At 41.0% G+C, this 14,418-nt stretch overlaps 1 protein-coding gene across 1 annotated transcript in view; it reads left to right on the top strand.

Moving 5' to 3' along the window:
* ROCK1 (Rho associated coiled-coil containing protein kinase 1) overlaps nt 1-14,418 on the top strand; it is a 1,374,854-nt gene that overhangs the window by 517,156 nt on the left and 843,280 nt on the right. The gene's annotated exons all lie outside the window — the stretch shown is intronic.

Raw genomic sequence — 14,418 nt, 5'->3', positions numbered from 1 at the left:
GCCGAGAGCACACTCCTAGTGCTGCCGATCGGCCATCTTGCCGGCCACGCCCCCATTCCTCTTATTATTTTAGCAAGGCTTCGTTCTAGTGGCGATGTCTGATTATGTTTCTCAGTTGCCCTTCCATGCAGGATTTGTTATTAATTTCCTTGCACAACATTTTCATCCTGTGCTCACTCAAAGGCTGCACATGATAGTTTACAGGGTATTGCAAGTCCAGAGAGTACAATGTCTACCCTACACAGAAAAATACATGTTGTCCCGTCAGGGCAGTTCTCAGAACAACAAGATGTTTTATTATAAAACAAAATGCTGTCCCCACCAACTTAGAGGGGACATGCCAGCCAGCCTGCCATGTCATGCTGCACGTCATTGCAGTTTCTGCTGAAACTCTTAGCTTTCTGTTAGTCTATGTGGGAGGACCTCCAGCAGACTAACAGACCTCGTCTTTATCTCTGAACACAGGTATGGGGATTGGGCTTCCTTCCCTGGACTAGATTGGCAGATTAGGGCTACCACTGCTATTTTCTCCTACAATGAAACTTAGTAGTTTAAGTAGGGATATTAGGTACACTATTGTGTCAATATGGTAGGACTCTTCCTGTGTTTCACTTTCATGGTCACTGCTGTAATAGAGATTTTTTGTTATCTTCATAATCGCAATTTGTGCCTTTTTAAATACAACGCAGTTGCTTCAATAAAAAACGATTGAACCAAACCCTGCTTCTCTTTGTCCTTGCAATTATGAGACTTATATAACTGAGAGATAGGGGTATGATCTGTTCCACCACAAATTCGTCATGCGATAGACTGCCACAAATCACTTTTACCTTTGGTACAAGGAAGATGCTGCTAGCTAGCCAGAAGGGTTAAGTTGTCAGCTTTCAAACAGTGTGCGATCAGTCTGTCCCCCATGCTCGATGGTGCTGCTGCTGCCCAAAATTCAGCAGTCTCGCTACTACAACGGGAGTCCTACGACAAGATATGCTGTTCCCTTTTAATGAACAATATTCCAGAGGGTGTTTCTGCTCATTCAATAAGGCTATGGTTACATTCACAGGTCGAATAAGAGGCTTCTCTGTGGCCAACACCTTTGGGGTAGCTACAGCATCATCCTTATTTTCTTTGGTAATGATATTTCTTGCGGTTACATGATTTACTGCAGATAACTCACCTTTCTCCTGAGGACCTAGTTCAGTAATTAATAAGGTTCCAAAGTGTTCAAATGTACTCTGTGCTGAAATTGTTGTGGTCTTGTATCTCTTGGTTCCTCTGCATATGCCTTGACGGGGAGCAGACCAAGATCAGGAATTAACGTTGACGTGCTGGTAGTCGACCAACATATTCTGCTGACTATGTTTATTTTCCTACAAATGTAGGCAGTTGTGGATAAATGAGCATGAGGATTGGTTGTGGGAACTGTGTGGTGGTTTGGTTAAAGCGTGTTGATGTTAGTTCTGAACATTTGAATGATTACTAAGTGAGCTTTGTGGGAAGGGTTAGAGTTTGACTGATGCAAATGTTTCACTGCTCTTTGGCAAAAGGAGAATATTGCTTGATGTGAAGTGAAACTCGTTTTAATATTTTAGGTGCGGATTTAGGAATTTTGATGACTCTTAACTGTTGAAACAAAAGGTATTCTTTGGGCTGGGGAAACTAGTCACTCCTCAGTTATCTAGCTTTCAGAGAGTGGATATAGCAGTAGAGCAGAACCCAAACAAGCAATCAATAATTATGTGCAAAGATCAAAGGCCTGTGCAGGAGCCACTTTATCAAGCTCTAAATGGCATGTCATGCACAACCATCAAATGCCTGAAGGATTTTCAGCCATATAGTTTTCCAAGTGTTGCCTTCTATATCAAGCCAGTCTGTGAATAACTGTGTTCATTGAATGGCAAATGCTTAGGGCATTGCGCCACCCATGCCACCACCTCTGACTTGTGCAGTTACCTCTTTTTCCACCTTCACCACAATTTGAAGTGCCTCCTTCCTCACTGTCTCTTAACTCCATCTGCAATACCCCACCAACACCTAAGGATGCAGGGGATCAGGCCACCTAGAATTCTGATTAGATATCACATTTGAAGGACTGGGAGAGACGGGGAGAGCCTCTGGAGGAAGAACTTGGTGACTAGGGTCAACAAAATAAAAAGTAGAAGACTGCATCCTATCTTAAGAAGGTGACAAGTCGCATGTGCAGCCTTACTCCCATTGGAATCTTATTGCTTTTTTCATGCCTTGTTGGATAGGGCATCCAGGAAATCAACCATATGTTAACAAACACTGAAAGACTCCATGCAGTGACCAGTCAAAGGGAAGGTCACGTTCACGCTCCTGAAGTCATTCTCGCAGCTAATATTCATCCAGTAAGTCAAAATAGAAACATAAGTCCAAGTGGGACTCTGATCCTTTCTACCAACTCTCGATCTTCTGAGAAGCAACGAGGGCATAAAAGTACCTCTCTGTCTTGCCCCCAAGCTCGGTCTCCTTTGGAGCCGATGCTGAGTCTTAAAACATGGCAACACCAGGTCCGAGGACCTTCGGTGACACCACTTCAAATCAAAGAGTTCAGTGAAGCTTTGCCTCTTCAGCATGCTGCTGGCGCTTGCTGACATGCTTTCAGGGCCCAAGAAACTGCTGGAAAACAGGAGTTTCAAGGTAAGTCATTATTTATATTTTATTGTGATGTATGCATGGACGTATTGATTGTTTTAGCAACGAAATTCAAAGTTGTAAGGATTTCCCTTTGATGGACAGAAAGCAAATGTAATGTGGCATAAAGTGGTGTACAATGTCTTCAGGGGCTCAAATTATGATAATCTGGTCGATCACGTTTTGCCGGTTTATCAGTTTCTAGATTTATTTTTTTAAACAAAAGTTTTCATAGGGGCTGCTTTTCACGTTTACGTTTTTAATTCCACAGAGCGCGCCATAGGAACAAAAAAACGAATTAGTGGGGCTATTAATGGATAATTAGACATTCATTAACCTCAAATTGTCAAGGTAGTAGTAGGGCTCACTTTAATCTGAAGCAATAACATGCTGACTGCAGAGCATATTCGAGTGAACTTGGCCTGACCCTGCAGAGAGACACAAGCTTTGGCAAAGCCAGAATGCCTGGCTTTAATGTACTAATGCATGCAACAAGATACATGCAGAGACGATGTTTGTCATTGGCCATTTAATCCACACGTTTTAGTCTCTATAGCTTTCTATAGAACCTAAAAGTTCATGGTTGACTGCTCTAAATTTGGCTTTGCTCTTGGTTAAAATCTAAAGGCTTTTCGGTTGTAACACACTCGTTCTCCTTTCTGTCTTTTGACCAAAGGGCCCTTCTTGCTTTTTTTGTAGTGAAACATTTATTCTTTATTCACCTCATTCATTCAGGACAGACTTTTCACCAGTTAAAACATTTACCTGATTTTTTTTTTTTCCTCCCTCTGCGGATGATAGTGCAGTTTTGAACTAGACAGCTCGGGTCTGCCATGAAGGATTGTGGTATATGTCCCAAAACCGTGAACACAAGCTATTCAAAGTTCATATTAGGGTCGAAGATCACAATGACAGTGATGGGTGTGGTAGTTAAAGTTTAAAAATGTCTGTTCTGTGGGTTTGGGATGGCACTGACTATTTGGGCAATGAGATAAATGAAATATTCAGAGGGAGTAATTATTGCTTAACTTGTGAGTAGCAACCCATGAGGGAAACTACTCAATTGTGCATGTTTCTTACATGTGTTTTATTTTTTTACTCTTATTTTCAATCCTGAAAACTGGTGACCTCAGTTGGCAACAGGAGGTAGAAATGCTGCCGTTAATGATAAGAGTTGAACTCTAGAATATTGAACTTGCTCTGTGACCATTCTTCTACTCTTACATTTCCCTGGTAGGCTGTGATGGGCTATAATGAACCAGCCCTGGCACAGTGGCCTAGTTCTGCTTGCAGCCTCATGTAGTGTGGAGCTAATCTCAATACTTTTGCCAGGACTAATTTTTATTTTTAGTCCAGCAATGGTGAGATAGCCAATAATAACTTAAAGCCTTGGACAGGCACTGAAGGCTGGTGTTAGTGCACCTGGTCCTTAGTAAGTAAACTTACAAGGGGGCATGTATAGGTCAATGAACCTTTTGGATCGCATGGAGTATCCTAGTCAAGTGGTAAACCAATGGATCATCAATAAGCATTGAAATCAACAACCATCAGAAAAACCCCTATCTACTAAGAAAATATCATTACTCTCAACTAGGGTTAATCGTTTTTTATTCCTTATTAGTTACAATTCTAATTAAAACCTTTATTCAAAAATATTGTTAATCAAACTTTATTAGCATCATAAAACAAAACATTTCACCAAGAATTTTCGATAAGCAGAAAACAAGCATCGACATAAGTCAGCACACTCTTTAACATTATGAATATTTCAGCAATGCAAGTCAGGTAATCAGCTGTCACCCTTGCCAGCCTACCTAACTCAAATTAGCATCAGCATGTGGGTCTTCATGCGAAAACAATTTAGACAAAAAACATTAATTTGGAAAAATCTATCTAAAGAGAGTAAAACAATTTTAAACAGCGCAGTTGGTACCTAGAAGAAAAAGCACCCATTAGTCAGTCTCCATTGTTATAGCTACCTATCCAAGATAGATCAGCAACAAGTCAGTCTTCGTCTCCAGGTCATCAGTCATCAGCAAGTATCAGGCTCACAGAGACTAAGAAAGCCCAATTATCAGCACTTCGGATAGCGTCCCCTGACGTCATCAACTTTCGCCTCTCCGCTCTTAATTTCCTTCCCTTGTCATGTCTTTTTATTAGGGTCTCTCGGTCCGTCCCACTATTTGCTAATTGGTCAACCTTATCAGGGGTTATGACTCTAACCTATAGTTTTTGTTTACCACATATGCACGTAATTTCAGGGTTCAAGTTCCATTCGTTTGATTGGCCCTTCTGTAGATGAGAACATCATCCGGCTCTTCAGGTAACAAAATGGTTGCTCAGTCTTTTAGTCAGTGCTTTCATTGTTCAAGTCCTGGGAAAGTATGTTTAGCCTACTCTTCACGTAATTGTATCAATTTGTCCTCATCATCTCCTGTCCACTGGTATATTTGCAGAATTTTCTAGCAGAGCCCCTCTGAACTCTGTGCAGTTCAAGGTCCTTTTCTCTAGATCCAGTCCTCGGCAGCTCATCGCGTCTCCATGTTTAAGCAAGCAAGGCCCAGCGCCGACCAGGCCTCTAGTTTGGCTAAGTTAAGAACATGAATCATCATAAAACATAGGTTATACATTCAAACATGACATATTAGTACAAAATTGTAATATTTGTTCATTATTTCGCATTTTGTTAACACACATGGTGACCACTCCCCCCGTGGGCCCATTTTACTTATACACGTTATTTTCAATTATTAGCTTCTTTTATCAATATTTCTCATTAGTATTTATACGCAAATCATTAAAAACTTCTCATATTAGCATATCTGCTCCAACAGTCCCTCCTCTGATGACTAAATATGTCATCACACCTTTCTCTTGTCAATCATTTTAAAAGTTACATTCAGCTACATTTTGATTTCTTCAACTTACATTTTCCCTATAGATTCTTCTTCTGGGTTGTTCTTCCCTCCTCTGATCATTTTTGGCCCTATTTAATTTAATTTTCTGCCATAATTTACATGCCCCCCATAAACCTAATATAGCAATGATTACGATTAATATTCCTTGGACAATTTTCCACAGTATCCTACCCCAAATTTGACTAAACCAATTTCCCACAGTAAAAATTCCTTTCCCAACCTTTTCCCAAACTCCTAGTTCCTTCAATTCTTTCAAATCCTTACTTGCGTTCGTCAAATTAGTAAGCAGATCCTTTATCTCTTTCTCGTTCTCCGGGATATACGAACAACAATTCCTTGCATTAATTATTTTACATACTGCTCCGTCCTGCACTAATATAATGTCTAAAGCAAGCCTATTTTGAAGCGTCCTAGCTCTATCCGCAGCTAATTCAGTGTTTAGTAAAAGTATGGCTCCTGTAAAATTTGTTAACCTATTATCCACAATAGTAGATCGTTTTCGTATCTTATTTGCATTCAATATAACTCCTACAGAAGGAATTATTGCTCCAAAAATATCCCCTACAATTGCAGAGGCTGTCTCTCTCCTTTTTCTCATCTGTTGTAATTCAGTCATTTTTGGTATCTTTTTCAGATCATCTATTTGATAAATCTTAGAAAAAACTATTCCCAAGTAACATGTGCCATACCATCCTCTAGGAAGACGCAAATAAGCATTAAGTCCACAAATATAATAAATTCCAGGAATCACAGGGTCTGCACCATTCAGCATAAATGTCCATTTACTCTGGAACAAAAACACATGCCTGTTTTCACTTGTTCCCACAAATAAAGTGTCAGTGCATGATTTTGGACTATATGTACAAAGCTTCCTTACATGCAGTGCATCTAAAGCTAATTTCCCTTGTGTTTTAATAGCAGTGTAAGCATAATCATTCTTGTAAGTTATTTTTTCTAACCCTTTCTCTATTTTCTCTTTTAGTACTTTTCTCCTGTCGTCAGTATGCCCAATAAAGCTCTTTTCCATAGGTGTTAATAAGCAAGTTAAATTGTTACGATGCACATAAGCCGTGCCAAAGGTCAGTGTAAGCTCAAAGAATCCTCTAACTAATACTATATCATGATCCTTAGCCACCCTACTCAAATATCTAATTATAGGAACAAAAGAAAATACCATGTCATAATTAGAATAAAAGTGTTGTATATACTCCTGATTATAGAATCGAGTTAGTTGCAAGCTACAAGTTATGCCGTAAGTCAGAGGTAGACTATGGTAAGTGATCCCCTCTTCCACAGAGGAAGGTATTTGCGTGCACACAAGACAATCCTTTGCATCCATAGTTTCTACATACTCACTCAACAAATGATAAAAGATGTTAGAAGACAGCTCTCCCTTTGCGTTACTATAATCATGCAAATATTGCTCATCTAATTTAAATCTCTCTAAAGCTGTTAGTGTAGTAGTCTCAAGTACAGATGTAACATCAGCCTCTTATCTCATGAATTGACAATCCCACAATCATTAGTACAAACAATATGCCACACACAATCGCCATTCCTACACTCAAATATCCACAATACCTAATATTCCTAGTGTTATCTAGTCCAGCCATGATCTGTAAAGAATCAGAAAGCAGAATTAATTCTTAATTAATATGCAAAACGAAAAATTAAAAATCAAAAATATACTTTTTTTTTTTCACACTTCAGCTACACACAAGACCCCTTTTTCTTCCTTTGTCAAAAATTGGTTAGCAGCTGGTCATCTCCGGGATTCGAAGTGTCATATCAGGTTATCAGTGTCTCTTCCCGTAAATTCAGTAATCTGTTTCTTTTCTCTTTTGCTCAACGACTCAGTATTGATTTCTTCCTTCAGGTTGCATCAAAATACTGATTCGGAACTTCTCTGTCAAAGCAAAAAGACATAAACTCGTTTTGCCAGTCACTTGTTGCGGCATATGCCCACTCTGGTCCTGCGTATCTTCGACTTGCCACTCTTTCTTTTCAACTTTCGTTCTCCCACTAGTTCTCCATCACTCAATTTTTCTTTCCTTGTGGTGTCTATTTCTTCCTCTATTGTCTCATTTATAACCAAGTCCTTTTTCTTGCCTATTTGAGCTTCAGGCCAATGGACTCCTTTTCTTGCCCCTTCTGTCAACAATCTCTTTAAGTTCGGACTTTTCTCCCTCGCCTTATCTGTAGTGCCTTCTCTTGATGGACCTGCAGCGGGTTCAGGAGGAGTCAGATCACTTTAGCTTTGACCTGTCTCAACTCTTTCCCCCTCAGGCTCTGGCACTTGGTCTCCTCGTGGTTCAACACCATTTGCTTCTGAGAGAACCTACCCTATGCTTGGTTCTCCTGTCACTTCTGCTGGGTTGATTTCTTGTTCTGTCTCCTGAATTTTTCGCACCCTCGTCTCTCTATGGGGTGATCGATCCATCTTCCACTAGTTCTGCATCTACTTCAGGCTCGACCTGCTCCGGTTCTGGTTCAGGTAGAACTGTTTGCTTTGCTGCAGTTGGTGTCCTCAACAACAGTTCTTCATGATCCTGAGGACTCACCCCTTTCTTGGTATGGCTCGCATGTATCCAGTTAGGCAATCCTGCACACTGTTGTAGTTGTCAGTACCACTTGATTTGGACCCCTCCAACGTAGCTCCAGGTAAGTCTTTCGCACATGCTTTTTGATCACAACCCAATCTCCTGCTCTTAGATTGTGACCTGGGTCATGGATGGGTGGCAGGGTAACGGCTTGTACCTGCTGAGAAAAAGATTGAACCACATCAGCTAGGCCCTTGCAGTAGTCAACCAACATATCAAGTGTAATATTGACAAGAGCATTGACTCGTATTGCTGGTAACCTCTTTGCTCTTCCCATAAGAATCTCATGTGGGGACAGCCCTGTCTTTCTGTCAGGTATATTTCTCATTGACATCAACACTAGAGGCAATACATCCGGCAATTTCAGATTTGTGGCAGCACACATTTTAGCATTTCTTGATTTCAGAGTACCGTTCATTTGCTCTACGAGTCCTGATGCCTCTGGACAATAGCTGCAGTGGAGCTTCTGTTCAATGTTCAATGCTGCACATAACAGCTTAATCACTTAGTTATTGAAGTGCGTTCCTCTGTCTGATTCTAAAGAGATCATTGTGAACAACCACAGTGCCTAGATCTGGACTACGCATCATATCCATTCCACGTCCTCTACCCCTCACTTGAGGTTGAAACATGACGGCTCTCTGTTTCGGCGGTACTAGAGCTCCTTGTACTCCTGATTGTGCTGCCTTAAGCTGCATCACCATTGCCTTTTCTTTCAACTTCTTTTGTTTCAATTAGATTTGATCACTACAATATTTAGCATACTGCAGCACCTCATAAACGGCTTTGCCTGGCAACAAATCAAATGATTCTTAATCATCTGCCCTATTTCAGGTCCCAACCCTTCAACAAATCTAAACACGAAATGCAACATGTCTTTTGGTTCAACCGCTTCTTTGCCACTGTACTCCTTAAAGGCCTTCAGCAACCTTTCATAGTAAGTATGTATTGACTCCTTAGTCTCCTGGACTGTCCTGTCAATCCTCTGCCAATCAATTTTTTCAGGAGAAATCCTAGTCTTCAGGAACTCAGTCACCCTATAATAATTCTTCATTACCGCAGGTGATGGTGCGCCTGTAATCTTGTTCCTCTCAGGTTCACTCATTGGCCAGTCTACTGCCCTCTTACACTCGACCCATAAGTCGGCTGGAACAACTATCTTGAATAAGGTATTCAAGTCTTCCCACAAACATTTAGAGAGCTTAATGAACCTCTGTCTGCTGATACCATTCAACTGGCTTCTCTCTCAATCTGGGATGATCATTTGTAAAAGACAGAATGTCACTTCTGTGCCTTGGGACATGAACAAATTGAGCCCCTGGAATTTCTCTCATCTGAAGCATTTTAACTGATTCCCCTTTCTCAGCTCACTCTTCTTCTTCTTGGGAATCTCGTTTTTGTTTCTCCTTTTTCCTTGTCCATCTGCCTTCCCACTTTTCTAACGCTCCCCAGATTTACGCACTCTGCAGTAAATCCCTTAAGTGTGCCTTCATTCCAGCTGATCTCATGTTTTCAAAATCCTTTGCCTCGAAATCTAATCTGTAACTCCATTTTAAATGCTTCATTGTTTTAAGATCAATGTCCTGCTTTTCTGCCACTTCTGCTCATTTCTGATGTATTTTCCCTACCTCTTTTGTGATCTTTGGGCATAAATACCTCCGCTCTTAAGTGTAGGATTCTAACCTATTCAGTCCCATTGTTTCCTCGACTAACTCATTTGCCTCAATATTTAATCCCACTCGGTTCAGCTGATCTTCCTCTTTTGATGCACCTTGTGAAGAATTTAAACTACCCAGCCAACTAGTTAACTGCTGAGCTGTTAACCCTTGCAATGAAATATTACTCGCATTTGGGACCGGCAGCTGCTGTGCCATTGTACCCGAGGCTTGTGGTGTCATGAGTCTCAAACTCTGATTTGCATTAGAGACATTTGCCGCATCCGGCAATGACACAAGAGGACTAAAACCCATAGGAGATCTAAGCTCACCAGGACCCTGTCCTGCAGATGATGCTGAGTGTGTTGAATCTCCCGCTCCCCTTCTCACCAAACTCTGTGACATCTCAGTTTGTTTCCCTGCTCCCGTCTTCTTCTGCGCATATAAAGGTACCGCTGGACCAACAGTAATCGGTAGTGATATTGCATCTGGAGCTGCCCTACCACCTGCATCTTGTGTGAGTGGTACTCCCATTGCCTGCCTGATTCATAACTGGTGTAAGATCAACCGAAGGCCCTGTCAGCAAGGTAAACTTCGACATACCCTGCGTCTGTGCTGGGAGCAGTAACATTGGTGTCGGGTCTGTCTGAACCAACATTGGCTTCGGAAGCACCTGCTCCCTTGGCACCATGATATTTGAAAGTCTCAAGAACTGGCACATCTGGATAAACTCTGTGTACTGAAGATGTATGTACCTGCGCCTGAGCTAGAGCACTGGTTCCTGCAACAGGTGTACTCTGTACTGCCCCTGGTAACTGTCCTCCTTCTGCATGTACAGCTCCCGCAGCTCCCTGGGATTTTCCAGGTGTAGCAGGAGGGGCGGTAGCACAAGTTCCCGGACCCCCTGCATAGGTCGTCATAGGTGGAGGTCTATCTCTCAGCAACTGTGTAATGAGATCCTCAACATCAGAATCATCATCATCATCATCATCATCATCCACATAAGACTTCTTCCTTTTCTTCTTTCCCTCACTCTCCTCTTCCTTGGCACTATCCCCTTTATCTGAGTCATCGCCCTCTGTAATTGCTGAGAACATCTTAATCTCTTTCATAGTCGCCATTCTCCATCTTTTCTGCTCCCAATCCCATCTAGCTTCCGCTAGTGACTTTTCTACTTTCTTCGTACTTCTGTTGAACTTCAACTCTTGCTGCTGTCTGGCCACTAGCTCCCAAACTGCTAAAGCCTCAAACTGTGCTGGTCTCGGTAATGGCTTCATGTCATACAATGATAATTGCAACTGATCCAAAATTCTCAAATTAAACGTCCCATGCTCCGGAAAAGCTAATGTCCCTTGATTCTTAGTCAATTTACTCCATTGCTTTAACCAAAGACATGAAGCTATGCCTTACTCTGTCATCACAAGATGCGCCAGAGAATCCTCCAGGTGGGTTGGCTCCCCCGCTGACGCTTTAATATAAGAATCACCTCTCATTGCACTCTTCAATGCCTTGAAAAACTTCATTCTACCTGTTTTTGTGTAATACTAATTCAATAAATTAAATGACTTTTACTCCTGAGATTCCGTTCACCCGTTTGCTCAACCAATTGCCCCTTACGAAGGGCTGCCAATCCGGTCGCGACTCTTCTCACTAACTAACCTATCCAAGTGCGGCACACACTGACACAACGGCTGACAAAGCCTTGCAGGTTGTCTTCCTCAATTCGATTTCACTCAACTAATGCAATTTATTGCGAGCACTTTTACCAATTAATAACTAAAACAAACCTGCTGGTTTACTACAGGAAGGGACACAATCGCTTCAGGGACCTTACAGATTTTCACTAGTGGCTCTTTCTGGCTCTTTAGCTATTCCTCTGTCTCAGTCCCCTACATTTGCAAGCAAAATTAGACCCGCAGATTTTACTCTCAACTGATCAATGGGTCTGTCGTGGTGCACATAGGATTCACCAAATCTCAGTCAAAGCGTCTTTTACTCGACTAACATGCACTCCGACTTGTTGACCACGCCCAATCAACCTACTAAACCAGCAACAACATATAACCAAGTGTCTTCTACACTTGTCAATATACTCCGGAGTCTTAGATCACGCAGGGTCCGTACATAACCAACAACCACGTGGACAATTTTTGAGCACAAAGCGCCACACACATATGAAGTTTGATGACTTCCCTACTCTCACACCTTGGAGTACGCAAAATCCTATTAACCCTTAACTAGAGTACGCAGACTCCCTACTTTTACCTCATGTACATCACAATTCACCTGCGGTTTGGTCAAGCCTGGCAAGCGCAGCCTACTACTCTCATACTATCTCAAAAATACGCCGAGAACATACTCAATCTTACCAATGGGATCCAGGATCTGGGAAAGTCATTTCTGGGTTTAAGGGAACATCATCTTTGCTACCATTGCCATTTCAGAGAAATAAAATTCAAACCTTATAAAATACAAACAACTGTACCTAACTTAAATTACTACCATAACCACTAGTCCCCACCTAACTAGTTCCCAAAGGAAACTAACCATCAAGCTGCTACCAAAAACTGTTAGTGCACCTGGTCCCTAGTAAGTAAACTTACAAGGGGACGCGTAGAGGTCGATGAACCTTTTGGATCGCATGGAGTATCCTAGTCAAGTGGTAAACTAATGGATCATCAATAAGCATTGAAATCAACAACCATCAGAAAAAACCCTTTCTAATAAGAAAATACCATTACTCTCAACTAGGGTTAATCGTTTTTTATTCCTTATTAGTTACAATTCTAATCAAAACCTTTATTCAACTATATTGTTAATCAAACTTTATTAGCATCATAAAACAAAACTTTTCACCAAGAATTTTCGATAAGCCAAAAACGAGCATCACATAAGTCAGCAAACTCTTTAACATTATGACTCATTCAGCAGTGCAAGTCAGTCAACTGTCACCAGTTTAGTCACTCTTGACAGCCTACCTAACTCAAATTAGCATCAGCATGTGGGTCTTCATTCAAAAACAATTTAGACAAAAAACATTAATTTAAGAACATCATCCGGCTCTTCAGGTAACAAAATTGTTGCTCACAGTCTTTTAGTCAGTGCTTCCATTGTTCAAGTGCTGGGAAAGTACATATAGGCTACTCTACACATAATTGTATCATTGTCTCGTTATTTGCCAACAAACGAACGCGCGACTGCCTCGGCTTTTGGGCTCCACACCCTAGATACGGTTCCTTGCTATTAGGCTTATCAGGGCCTACCTTACATTACCTGGTCTCCACACGGACCTAACGCACTCGTTGACCTTAAACTACTACCTCAAATCAACCTTCTACTTTGCAAGAGCTCTACTCCCTTACCTTACCACGAGATTCTTAGTAGTGTCTAATTGGCCGGACGGCCTAGCCTTGATGAATTCACCTGAGTGTCGAAACACGTGTTGGCTGTATTTTTGAAGAACGCACATTCTTGAGGCAGACTGTGCCTGCAATTAAAGACATTTTTCTCCAACAAGTTCGGGATCTTCACGTATTCTTTATCCAACTCTAACCGTTCTACCAGGGATACATATCCTTGCTACGCTATTGGACTATATACATCTGTGTGCTGTGGTCATATTGCAAACATAATTGTATCAATTTGTCCTCATCATCTCCTGTCCACTGGTACATTTGCAGAATTTTCTAGCAGAGCCCCTCTGAACTCTGTGCAGTTCAAGGTCCTTTTCTCCAGTTCAGTCCTCGGCAGCTCATCGCGTCTCCACGTTTAAGCAAGCAAGGCCCAGCGCCGACCAGGCCTCTAGTTCGGCTAAGTTAAGAACATGAATCATCATCAAAACATAATTTATACATTCAAATATGTCATATTAGTACAACATTTTAATATTTTTTCATTATTTAGCATTTTGTTAACACACATGATGACCACTCCCTGTGGACACATTTTACCCATACACGTTATTTTCAATTATTAGCTTCTTTTATCAATATTTCTCATTAGTATTTATATGCAAATCATTAGAAATTTCTCATATTAGCATATCTGCTCCAACACTGGGGAAGCTCTGGGAACTCCTATTTGTTGTTCAAAGTGTACAGGGGAATTGATTAGCAAGTATTTTTTGCTTTTTAGTATGCCACAGCAAGTAAATGTTTATCTTGCCTTAACTAATGAATAATTATGCAAATAACTTGATGGTAAATGATTTATCTTGTTGGGGAGCGCTGTCTGGCCTCCCCTGAAAGCAATAAGACTGGAAAGGCTTTTAAGCTTGATGCATGGATGATTCAAAACAGTATTTTATGTTTACCCAGGTAAGTACAAATGTATACAGTGTGCCCTGTCTCTGTGCAGTCAGTCTGTTTCTCCCGTCTATATCAGTGTCATGTTTTATAATTCCCAAGAGTATGAAAGCCAGGCCAATTTTCTTTGCCAGTGCATGTTATTAAATACAAATTAAACATTTGATGCTCTGCTAATCGTAGAGGCTTTGTTGGTTGACATATATATGTAGATGCTTTTATTGCCAATTAGATATTTTATTCTTATTGTTTGATCCTATTTGTTCATAGAATGTAATTCTAAGACAAA

The sequence above is a fragment of the Pleurodeles waltl genome, chromosome 2_2, assembly GCF_031143425.1.
Source record: "Pleurodeles waltl isolate 20211129_DDA chromosome 2_2, aPleWal1.hap1.20221129, whole genome shotgun sequence".
NCBI lineage: Eukaryota > Metazoa > Chordata > Amphibia > Caudata > Salamandridae > Pleurodeles > Pleurodeles waltl.
Note: the sequence above shows the minus strand (reverse complement) of the source record. Positions and strands in the feature narration are given on the sequence as shown.